The sequence below is a fragment of the Bufo gargarizans genome, chromosome 1 (genome assembly GCF_014858855.1).
Source record: "Bufo gargarizans isolate SCDJY-AF-19 chromosome 1, ASM1485885v1, whole genome shotgun sequence".
In the NCBI taxonomy this organism is placed as follows: domain Eukaryota; kingdom Metazoa; phylum Chordata; class Amphibia; order Anura; family Bufonidae; genus Bufo; species Bufo gargarizans.
This window is the reverse complement of record NC_058080.1, coordinates 356,365,823-356,377,162: the sequence shown is the minus strand read 5'-3', so window position 1 is coordinate 356,377,162 and position 11,340 is coordinate 356,365,823. Positions and strand designations below refer to the sequence as shown.

Here is an 11,340-nt window from a genome sequence, read left to right as displayed (position 1 = left end):
GCATGTTCCCTCCTCGCAATCAATGCAGGGGATAAACTACTTTTGGTAACAGGAGATTTCAATAATTTCATGGATGGCAATATAGATAGATGTAGAATAGGTAATACACAGGGAAAGTACACGGGCACTAAACTAAAAACTATCACAGAAGAGTTGGGGTTAGACTGATATTTGGAGGGTAATGCACCCGAAGCTAAAGAAATATTCATGTTTTTCTAAAACGCATAGGAGTCTATCACGGATTGATTTAGTCTTCACTAACGATAAAGGTACACTGGATATTGAATGAGTCAGGTACAATCATTTTGGATCACAACCCCATAAATATAAATCTAAAAAGGGAGGGGAAAAAAAAAAAGAGGGATGAATATAAATGTCACGAGGGTGTCAAGAGCCACGTCTGACTCCGTTATACCCGGGGTCAGGAAGTCGCAGCGGGTGGCTGCGCGCTCTATGTCTAAAGATCACGTTGTTTCTTAGTGATTGTTTTCTGTGTTTGCCTTGCAATCCTTTTTCTCTCACTCAGGGATCCGTAGCTTCTCCTCCTCAGCTGTTTCTTGTCTGCCACTCCCAACCTCCTTATATTCTCCTCTCACACTTCTCTAGTTGCCAGTTATAGAGCTTCCTGCCTGGACTTCTATACTGACCCACTGGAGCTGTGAATCCTGGTTGTTGTTCCAGAGTGCTACCCTCCGGATCCCTGTTGGGCTTTTTGTTGTCTCCTGTTGTCGCCCACTGTAAGGTACCTGTAAAAGGTAGTGTCCGTAGTGGAAATAGTGTGCTTGAGATCCAGGCAAAGCGTCGTCAGGCGAATAGTTCAGAATCAAAATCCGGAGAAGAGTCAGGCAGGCTAAGGTCATTCACGATCTGGCGGCAAGGTACAAAATCAGCAGGCTGTAGAATAGTCGGGATATCAGGCAGGAGTTCAATACAAGGAAGATCACTGAAGTCAAAACACCCAGGGAAGAAATCCAAATAAACGGGCACTGAGTGATGACCTCACTTCCTATTTAAAGGCTGTCCAGATTGAGAATTGTCCACAGCTGGCAGCAGGTGGAGCTAGAGAGTATGATGTAGTGTTGAACACAGTAAGGACATTCCCAAAGTCTAGATCTCTTCTGTAGCACAACAGGTAAGGCTATGGTTTAAGAGACCAGGAAGATCCTGGTTCGAATACAACCCGGGTCATGACAGGGCCCCCTCCCCAATGGACCCCTCCGGGGGCCTAGCGGGGCTTAGTGGGAAACGAGGTATGGAAGTCTCGTATAAGAGAAGGGGCATGCAGATCTTTGGCTGGAACCCAGGAGCGGTCTGTGACAGGATACCCCTTCCAATGAACCAGATACCGAAGGCCACGGCCCTGTCTTCTGGAATCAAGAATCTTGGAGACTTCAAACTCATTTTGTCCATCAACAAGAACAGGAGGAGGTAGTTGTTGTGATCTGGAGTAGCGGTTGAAAATAGCTTTTTTGAGGAGTGAAACGTGGAAGACGGGATGTATCCGGAGAGAAGAAGGTAATCTTAAGCGATAGGAAACTGGTCCAACTCGAGCAATGATCCTGTAAGGACCGATGAATCGAGGGCCCAATTTGGTAGAAGGTTGTTTCAGTCTCACATACTTGGTTGATAGCCAAACTCTGTCCCCCACCACATATGGAGGTATATGGCGTCTTCGTCTGTTGGAAAAAAACCTGTACTTGCCTGCTGACTTCCGTAGTAATAAACGAATCTTCTTCCAATGTAGTAGAATATTTTTCACCCGCTGATCTGCTGCTGGTACACCAGAAGAAGGCTGGAGTAGGGGAAAAGTCTGAGGGTGATAGCCTAGGGCTGCGTAGAATGGTGTGGTATGAAGAGCACTGTGCCAACGGGAATTTAGGGCGAACTCAGCTAAAGGCAAATACTCAGACCGGTTGGAGTGTAAGGCATTGACATAATGTCGAAGGTAGGTTTCTAGGGTCTGGTTCATGCGTTCGGTTTGACCATCAGTTTGAGGGTGATGTGAGGTAGAGAGTGAGAGCGTTACTCCCAGTTTCTTGCAGAACGCTCTCCAGAATCTGGAAACGAACTGGGATCCGCGGTCTGAGATGATATTGGTAGGTATGCCATGATGTCTTACAATATGGGAAAGGAAAAGAGTGGACAGTGCTTTCGCTGTAGGTAATCCCGGAATCGGCACAAAATGAGACATTTTGGAAAAGCGATCCACTGTGACCCATATAGCAGTCATGCCCTCGGACTTGGGTAAGTCTACAATGAAGTCCAAGGTCAAATGGGTCCAAGGCTGGCGAGGTGCCGGAAGTGGATGTAACAGTCCAGCAGGTAATGTGCGGGGTACTTTATTAGCAGCACAAGTTGGGCAGGCAGCCACATAGTCAGTAACATCCTTTTTCATACGAGGCCACCAGACATGACGCTGCAAGGTCTTAAGAGTGATGGTGACACCAGGATGACCGGATAACACGCCATCATGTGCCCAGAGGAGTATAGGTTTTCTGAGACTAGGGGCTACGTACAGGCGACCTGGTGGTATCTTCAAGCCCTGGGGAACACGATTCTGGGTTTCTTGTAGTTGTTGGGAAAGGGCCGTAGAGATCTGTGCGACAATTTTGTGAGGTGGGATTATATACTGCTCGGCTGGTTGATCTTCTTCAGAGGAAGCGAACTGTCTGGAAAGAGCATCGGCTTTTTTGTTTCTATGTCCTGGAACGTAAGAAAGGACAAAATTAAAACGGGAGAAAAACAGAGCCCATCGAGCCTGACGTGAGTTCAGACGTCTAGCAGTCTGAAGATACAGTAGGTTTTTATGGTCAGTGAGGATAGTAAAAGGTTTGGAAGCCCCTTCCAGAAGATGTCGCCATTCAGACAATGCCAATTTGATGGCCAGTAGTTCTCGATTCCCAACATCATAATTCATCTCTGCCGGAGAAAACTTTCTAGAGAAAAAAGCTACTGGATGGATTCTACCAGACTTTGGCTGTCTCTGGGAGAGTACGGCACCTGCTCCAACCTCAGAGGCATCAACCTCAACAGTGTACTGGAGGTCAGGATTTGGATGCAGAAGAATTGGAGCTTTACTGAACATGTCCTTTAATCGCTGGAAAGCTGATTTTGCTTCTGAAGACCACGCCTTGCAATTTGTACCCTTATTAGTCATGGCAGTAAGGGGTGCCGCAATGGAGGCAAAACTCTTAATGAAGCGTCTGTAGTAATTTGCAAATCCTAAAAAGCTTTGGAGTCCTCTTAAAGTGGTCGGTTGGGGCCATTGCAAGACAGCGGAAAGTTTTTGAGGGTCCATTTGAAAACCGTCAGCACTTATGATGTACCCAAGGAAAGGAATACAGCTTTGATGGAAACTGCACTTCTCGATTTTTGCATAAAGATGGTTTTCTCTAAGCCGTTGTAATACCTGTTTCACATGCGAGATGTGCTCTAGAAGAGTCTTGGAAAAGATTAAAATGTCGTCCAAGTAGATGATCACAAAACGGTTGCTGAAATCATGAAAAATTTAATTCATGAAACGTTGAAAGACAGCAGGTGCGTTACACAAGCCAAATGGCATGACCAAATATTCAAAGTGTCCATTACGAGTGTTGAATGCTGTCTTCCACTCGTCCCCCTCATTAATTCGAATCAGGTTATAAGCCCCTCGTAGGTCTAGCTTGGAGAATATAACAGCCCCCTTAAGTAGATCAAATAGTTCAAGAATGAGTGGCAAAGGGTAGGAGTCCTTTACGGTGATTTGATTTAACCCCTGATAGTCTATGCATGGTCGAAGGCCCCCATCTTTCTTTTCAACGAAGAAGAAACCTGCTCCTACTGGAGAAGAAGATGGTCGGATAAAACCTCTTTCCAAGTTGTCTCTTACGTATTCCTCCATAGAGTTTTGTTCGGGCAGAGACAGGGGGTAGGTCTTTCCTTTGGGAAGAGGTGCTCCGGGAATCAATTTAATTGTACAGTCAAAAGGACGATGTGGGGGTAACACCTCTGCCTTTTGTTTGCAAAATACGTCTGCAAAGTCATGGTATTCACGAGGCAAGGTAGGTGGGATAGTCACAGGAGCCAACATGCAAGCAGAAAGTCTTTTGGGTTGAGACAAACAGCGAAGGCGACAGGACGATCCCCAGGAGGTTAGTTCTCCATTTTCCCAATCAAAAGAGGGGTTGTGAACAGTGTTCCCTCTAAGCTTTGGCAGTTGCTGAGCGGGGTCGGCTTAGAGATGGGCAATGCTTAGTCAAAGGTGGGCGATAGGACAATCAAACAAGAGATCATTGCCGACATATTGGCAAAACAATAAATCTAGCCTACTAAGTAAGACAAGATAAAACAGTTACTCTGCTTACCATAGAAAGTAAAACTTTTTATTCTTCTCATGTCATAAAATGTCAGTCATCTGCCAAACAACCAAGATAAAGCATGAAATGTGGAACTAAGCCAATCCTAGCAACGTCTTCTTCCTTTTAACCTTGGATAAGTAAACCTAGTGGAAGACAAGAGGTACATATGTGATAGAAATCCACTACTAGTACAGACAAAACCAGCCAGCCAAACATCAAGGAGCTATAGCCTCTCAATCTACTTACCTTTCCACATGAAGCACCCATCTTGTATTATTTCTTTCAGGTCATTAAACTTCAGTCATCTCATCTGTCAATTTCCTTTGGAAAGTGTAGGCAACACCAAACAACCAATATAAAGCATGAAATGTGGAACTATGCCAATCCTAGCAACTTCTTCTTCCTTTTAACCTTGGATAAGTAAACCTAGTGGAAGACAAGAGGTACATATGTGATAGAAATCCACTACTAGTACAGACAAAACCAGCCAGCCAAACATCAAGAAGCTATAGCCTCTCAATCTACTTACCTTTCCAAATGAAGCACCCATCTTGTATTATTTCTTTCAGGTCATTAAACTTCAGTCATCTGTCAATTTCCTTTGGAAAGTGTAGGCAACACCAAACAACCAAGATAAAGCATGAAATGTGGAACTATGCCAATCCTAGCAACGTCTTCTTCCTTTTAACCTTGGATAAGTAAACCTAGTGGAAGACAAGAGGTACATATGTGATAGAAATCCACTACTAGTACAGACAAAACCAGCCAGCCAAACATCAAGAAGCTATAGCCTCTCAATCTACTTACCTTTCCAAATGAAGCACCCATCTTGTATTATTTCTTTCAGGTCATTAAACTTCAATCATCTCATCTGTCAATTTCCTTTGGAAAGTGTAGGCAACACCAAACAACCAAGATAAAGCATGAAATGTGGAACTATGCCAATCCTAGCAACGTCTTCTTCCTTTTAACCTTGGATAAGTAAACCTAGTGGAAGACAAGAGGTACATATGTGATAGAAATCCACTACTAGTACAGACAAAACCAGCCAGCCAAACATCAAGAAGCTATAGCCTCTCAATCTACTTACCTTTCCACATGAAGCACCCATCTTGTATTATTTCTTTCAGGTCATTAAACTTCAGTCATCTCATCTGTCAATTTCCTTTGGAAAGTGTAGGCAACACCAAACAACCAAGATAAAGCATGAAATGTGGAACTATGCCAATCCTAGCAACGTCTTCTTCCTTTTAACCTTGGATAAGTAAACCTAGTGGAAGACAAGAGGTACATATGTGATAGAAATCCACTACTAGTACAGACAAAACCAGCCAGCCAAACATCAAGAAGCTATAGCCTCTCAATCTACTTACCTTTCCAAATGAAGCACCCATCTTGTATTATTTCTTTCAGGTCATTAAACTTCAATCATCTCATCTGTCAATTTCCTTTGGAAAGTGTAGGCAACACCAAACAACCAAGATAAAGCATGAAATGTGGAACTATGCCAATCCTAGCAACGTCTTCTTCCTTTTAACCTTGGATAAGTAAACCTAGTGGAAGACAAGAGGTACATATGTGATAGAAATCCACTACTAGTACAGACAAAACCAGCCAGCCAAACATCAAGAAGCTATAGCCTCTCAATCTACTTACCTTTCCACATGAAGCACCCATCTTGTATTATTTCTTTCAGGTCATTAAACTTCAGTCATCTCATCTGTCAATTTCCTTTGGAAAGTGTAGGCAACACCAAACAACCAAGATAAAGCATGAAATGTGGAACTATGCCAATCCTAGCAACGTCTTCTTCCTTTTAACCTTGGATAAGTAAACCTAGTGGAAGACAAGAGGTACATATGTGATAGAAATCCACTACTAGTACAGACAAAACCAGCCAGCCAAACATCAAGAAGCTATAGCCTCTCAATCTACTTACCTTTCCAAATGAAGCACCCATCTTGTATTATTTCTTTCAGGTCATTAAACTTCAATCATCTCATCTGTCAATTTCCTTTGGAAAGTGTAGGCAACACCAAACAACCAAGATAAAGCATGAAATGTGGAACTATGCCAATCCTAGCAACGTCTTCTTCCTTTTAACCTTGGATAAGTAAACCTAGTGGAAGACAAGAGGTACATATGTGATAGAAATCCACTACTAGTACAGACAAAACCAGCCAGCCAAACATCAAGAAGCTATAGCCTCTCAATCTACTTACCTTTCCACATGAAGCACCCATCTTGTATTATTTCTTTCAGGTCATTAAACTTCAGTCATCTCATCTGTCAATTTCCTTTGGAAAGTGTAGGCAACACCAAACAACCAAGATAAAGCATGAAATGTGGAACTAAGCCAATCCTAGCAAGGTCTTCTTCCTTTTAACCTTGGATAAGTAAACCTAGTGGAAGACAAGAGGTACATATGTGATAGAAATCCACTACTAGTACAGACAAAACCAGCCAGCCAAACATCAAGGAGCTATAGCCTCTCAATCTACTTACCTTTCCACATGAAGCACCCATCTTGTATTATTTCTTTCAGGTCATTAAACTTCAGTCATCTCATCTGTCAATTTCCTTTGGAAAGTGTAGGCAACACCAAACAACCAAGATAAAGCATGAAATGTGGAACTATGCCAATCCTATCAACTTCTTCTTCCTTTTAACCTTGGATAAGTAAACCTAGTGGAAGACAAGAGGTACATATGTGATAGAAATCCACTACTAGTACAGACAAAACCAGCCAGCCAAACATCAAGAAGCTATAGCCTCTCAATCTACTTACCTTTCCAAATGAAGCACCCATCTTGTATTATTTCTTTCAGGTCATTAAACTTCAGTCATCTGTCAATTTCCTTTGGAAAGTGTAGGCAACACCAAACAACCAAGATAAAGCATGAAATGTGGAACTATGCCAATCCTAGCAACGTCTTCTTCCTTTTAACCTTGGATAAGTAAACCTAGTGGAAGACAAGAGGTACATATGTGATAGAAATCCACTACTAGTACAGACAAAACCAGCCAGCCAAACATCAAGAAGCTATAGCCTCTCAATCTACTTACCTTTCCAAATGAAGCACCCATCTTGTATTATTTCTTTCAGGTCATTAAACTTCAGTCATCTGTCAATTTCCTTTGGAAAGTGTAGGCAACACCAAACAACCAAGATAAAGCATGAAATGTGGAACTATGCCAATCCTAGCAACGTCTTCTTCCTTTTAACCTTGGATAAGTAAACCTAGTGGAAGACAAGAGGTACATATGTGATAGAAATCCACTACTAGTACAGACAAAACCAGCCAGCCAAACATCAAGAAGCTATAGCCTCTCAATCTACTTACCTTTCCAAATGAAGCACCCATCTTGTATTATTTCTTTCAGGTCATTAAACTTCAGTCATCTCATCTGTCAATTTCCTTTGGAAAGTGTAGGCAACACCAAACAACCAAGATAAAGCATGAAATGTGGAACTATGCCAATCCTAGCAACGTCTTCTTCCTTTTAACCTTGGATAAGTAAACCTAGTGGAAGACAAGAGGTACATATGTGATAGAAATCAACTAGTGGAGTCAAATAATACAGTAAAACTTACTGTACTTACCAATACATGTGAAGCAACAAACTTCAACTGTTCAAACTTTGCAACGTCTATCTTTTGATGTGACCCATTTGGAATAGACTTTGTCTAGGTCAATCCTTTGTCCAGAATTCAGGAAGAATTTGATCCTCATGAGCATTTCCAAGTGTGGCACTTCCAAACGATTGCGACTTTTTGTCTTGATCATATTCATTAGACTGAAACCACGTTCACAGTCACAACTGGAGGCAAGGAAAGTTCCACAGATATCTGCTAGGGATGCAACAGCTTTAAATTGCTCCTCTTTTAACACAAATTGCACAAGATCCTGAAAGGACTGCATCAAGCCACATTTTGTTTTCTCGGCTATAACAAATCTTAAATCCTGGTATTGTTCTGTTACTGTCTTCAGTATATCTTGGTCATCATCTTTGTATGGCAAACAATCTCCAGAGTATCTTGAAACAAGTGTTGCTATTTCCTGACAACCTTGTTGATAATGTAACGTACCACTGAATGTAGACATATCGAAAATTCTCCACTCCATCAGCTCATTTTCTGGAAAACGACATTCCAAATGTAGACATAAGCGCTCCACAAACCTAATAATCGGAGCCATATTGACTTCGTTTTCATTATCTTCCATTATTTTACACACTTGCTCACTCCAATGTACTGTCTCACCAAGGAACTGTGAACGTAGCTTACTTATTTTAGCCCTAACATATTGGTATGCATCGAGAGTAGTAAGATTGTTTTTTTGTAAAATCTTACTTAACTCTGCCAGCTGGCCGACAACGTCGGAAAAAACATGCAGAGCAGCAGAAAACTGTGGGTCCAACATTTTTTTCTGACAGTATTTAGAAATTGGATCGTTGTTTTTTTCTACTTGTTTGTTGCAATACGCAAGTAACACATCCAGATTTCTCATTACTGCCCGTAAAGCCATGTGTCTAGATAACCAACGAACCTCATTTAATGCCTTAAAAGAGAGCGTCTCACATTCCAGAACGTCTGAGAGTTCTTTAAACTCTGCTTTCTTGACAGATGACCTACTAAACATAGTATAAACTGTTCTAAGAAACATCTCAATGTCGCCCATAAGTGAAACTTTCTTACATGCATCCTCAATTCCCAAATCCTCTCGATGAGCTACACAATGTTGTTCAAGCAAATGAGGTATGTCATTACGAAGACGAGCAGCAACACCATTTTGCTTTCCAAGCATAACAGAGGCTCCATCAGATGTGAACATCACCATTTTCTGCAAATCCAAGTGATTATCAGAATAAAACTGCTTAATGGCATCTGTCACTGAACTGCTATCACAGCTGGTTAATTTTGTAATGCCTGCAAAAATTGTCTTGTAAACATCAGTGTTAAAAGGACGGAATTTTGCATATAAAATAAGCATTTTGCTTACTGATATATCGGTGCTCTCATCAACTACAAGTGTATGAAAAGTGGCACTTCGTAATTCAGCCATCATTTCAGCTTGAACTGTCTCATTAATACATTCTACAAATTCAAATGCATAGTTTTTCCCACGCCAAGACTGTGGAATTGCTAGATACTTTGCCATGTGATCATGTATGTCTTGGACAGAATGCATGGATGCATTCATATTAATAGCCAATAAAACATTATCAATCAATATTTTTATTTGGTCGCGACCAACAGCTTTGCGAAGTGCTATTTCTGCATTATTTTGTCTTTCCTCTGCAGTTTGAGCCAACATCTGTAATAAACCTCCTGAATTCTGTCGTCTAATTTTTGCAACTGCCTCAACGTGGATTTTCTGTTTTATATGTCTCTTCAAGTAATCGAGCTTCCAACTGTCCTCCCACCGTTTTCCTGTAGTAAAGTCACCATTTATTCCTGCTTTCACGCAGATATTGCAAATAACAGCATTTTGGCTGTCCTGGAATGTGAAAACGTCACCTAATTTCACCTTCTGTTTTATAGCAGAGTTTGGCATTTCAGTTTCTATGATCTCACATAGCCATTCTTTTTTAAAATGACTGCTGGACTTTTTTGCAGTAGAACTTGAAGCCCTAGATAGAGGGGGTGTATTAACTAAAGATCGTTTTGCCATTTTTTGTCTGCAGTGTGGAATTTCAATCTGCATCAAATTCACCAAATATCTATCTGGAAGGCCGGCCCGGGGAGAGAGAGAGAGAGAGAGAGAGAGAGAGAGAAAAATTGTATAAATATGAAATATTAAGTATCGTTCTGTATATCTGTTCTAGAATTTGGAGATGTATATTTAGGAGTTAGGTTAGGACCAAGCAGGGGCGTAGCTAGAAATGACTGGGCCCCATAGCAAAAAAAATTTATGGGCCCCCCCCGTCCCGAATCTCCCACATACCTCTCAATCCTCGCTGCCACATCCGCAGCGCCTCATGCACTTGCGACAGTTACGCGTAGGACTGAGCATTGACAGTTGGTCACTGGCAACGCATTTGTGCCAGTGTAGGAAATGTATGAATCTAAGTGTGGGTTCACACCTTAGCGTACTCTGTATGCACTTTTTTCAGGCGTTTTTATCGTGCGTTTACATACGCGCGAGGAAACAAGCAAATGCCCATTGTCGCGCGTTACCGCTAAGTCTATGTGCGGGAACGTGCGACAATACGCCCCAAAGAAGCTCCTGTACTTCTTGGGGCGTAGGGCGTTTTACAGCGCGTTCGTACGTACTGTAAAACGCTCAGGTGAGAACCATTCCCATAGGGAATCATTGGTTTTTGCCTGTTGAGCGTTTTACAGCGCGTAGGAACGCGCTGTAAAACGCTCAGGTGTGAACGCAGCCTAAATGTCTGTGTATTAAAGAAGATTGGTAAATTGTACAGGGGTCTGTAACACAGGAAGGAGAAAGTACACATCGTGGGGGGTGTATGTGTATGAGACAGAAGGTAGGGATATGTATCTTGTGTAGTTAGGGTATTAGGGACAGTAAGGGGTATATATCTAGTGCTGATACACGTGTAGGCGAAGAGCGGCTCTGTATCAGCACTAGATATATACCCCTTACTCTCCCTAATACCCAAACTACACAAGATACATATCCCTACCTTCTGTCTAATACACATACACCCCCTACGATATGCACTTTCACCTTCCTGTGTTACAGACCCCTCAGATAGGATTAGGTGGCTGTGTCCACTAACCATTACCAGAAATGCAGCTGCACCTGCCAGGCTTGAGCAGGTATATGTGTGAATATGGATTAGGGAAGATGCTGAGATCCGGCTGTACCTCACTCTCAGCATCTTCCATATTCACACATATACCTGCTCAAGCCTAGCAGGTGCAGCTGCATTTCTGGTAATGGTTAGTGGACACAGCCACCTAATCCTATCTGAGGGGTCTGTAATACTTGTCCGCTCTAGTCTCCAGTTACAGTACTCCACGTCTGACTCCACT

General features: G+C 42.2%; 1 long non-coding RNA gene across 1 annotated transcript; it reads right to left on the bottom strand.

Moving 5' to 3' along the window:
* Positions 1–6,707: 6,707 nt before the first annotated feature.
* Positions 6,708–7,681, bottom strand: LOC122929615. The gene is made up of 4 exons (XR_006387988.1): positions 7,404–7,681; positions 7,126–7,300; positions 6,843–7,022; positions 6,708–6,739 (listed from the first exon to the last, which is right to left on the bottom strand). It is a non-coding gene; the product is annotated as an uncharacterized LOC122929615 (long non-coding RNA).
* Between the last annotated feature and the right edge of the window lie 3,659 nt (positions 7,682–11,340).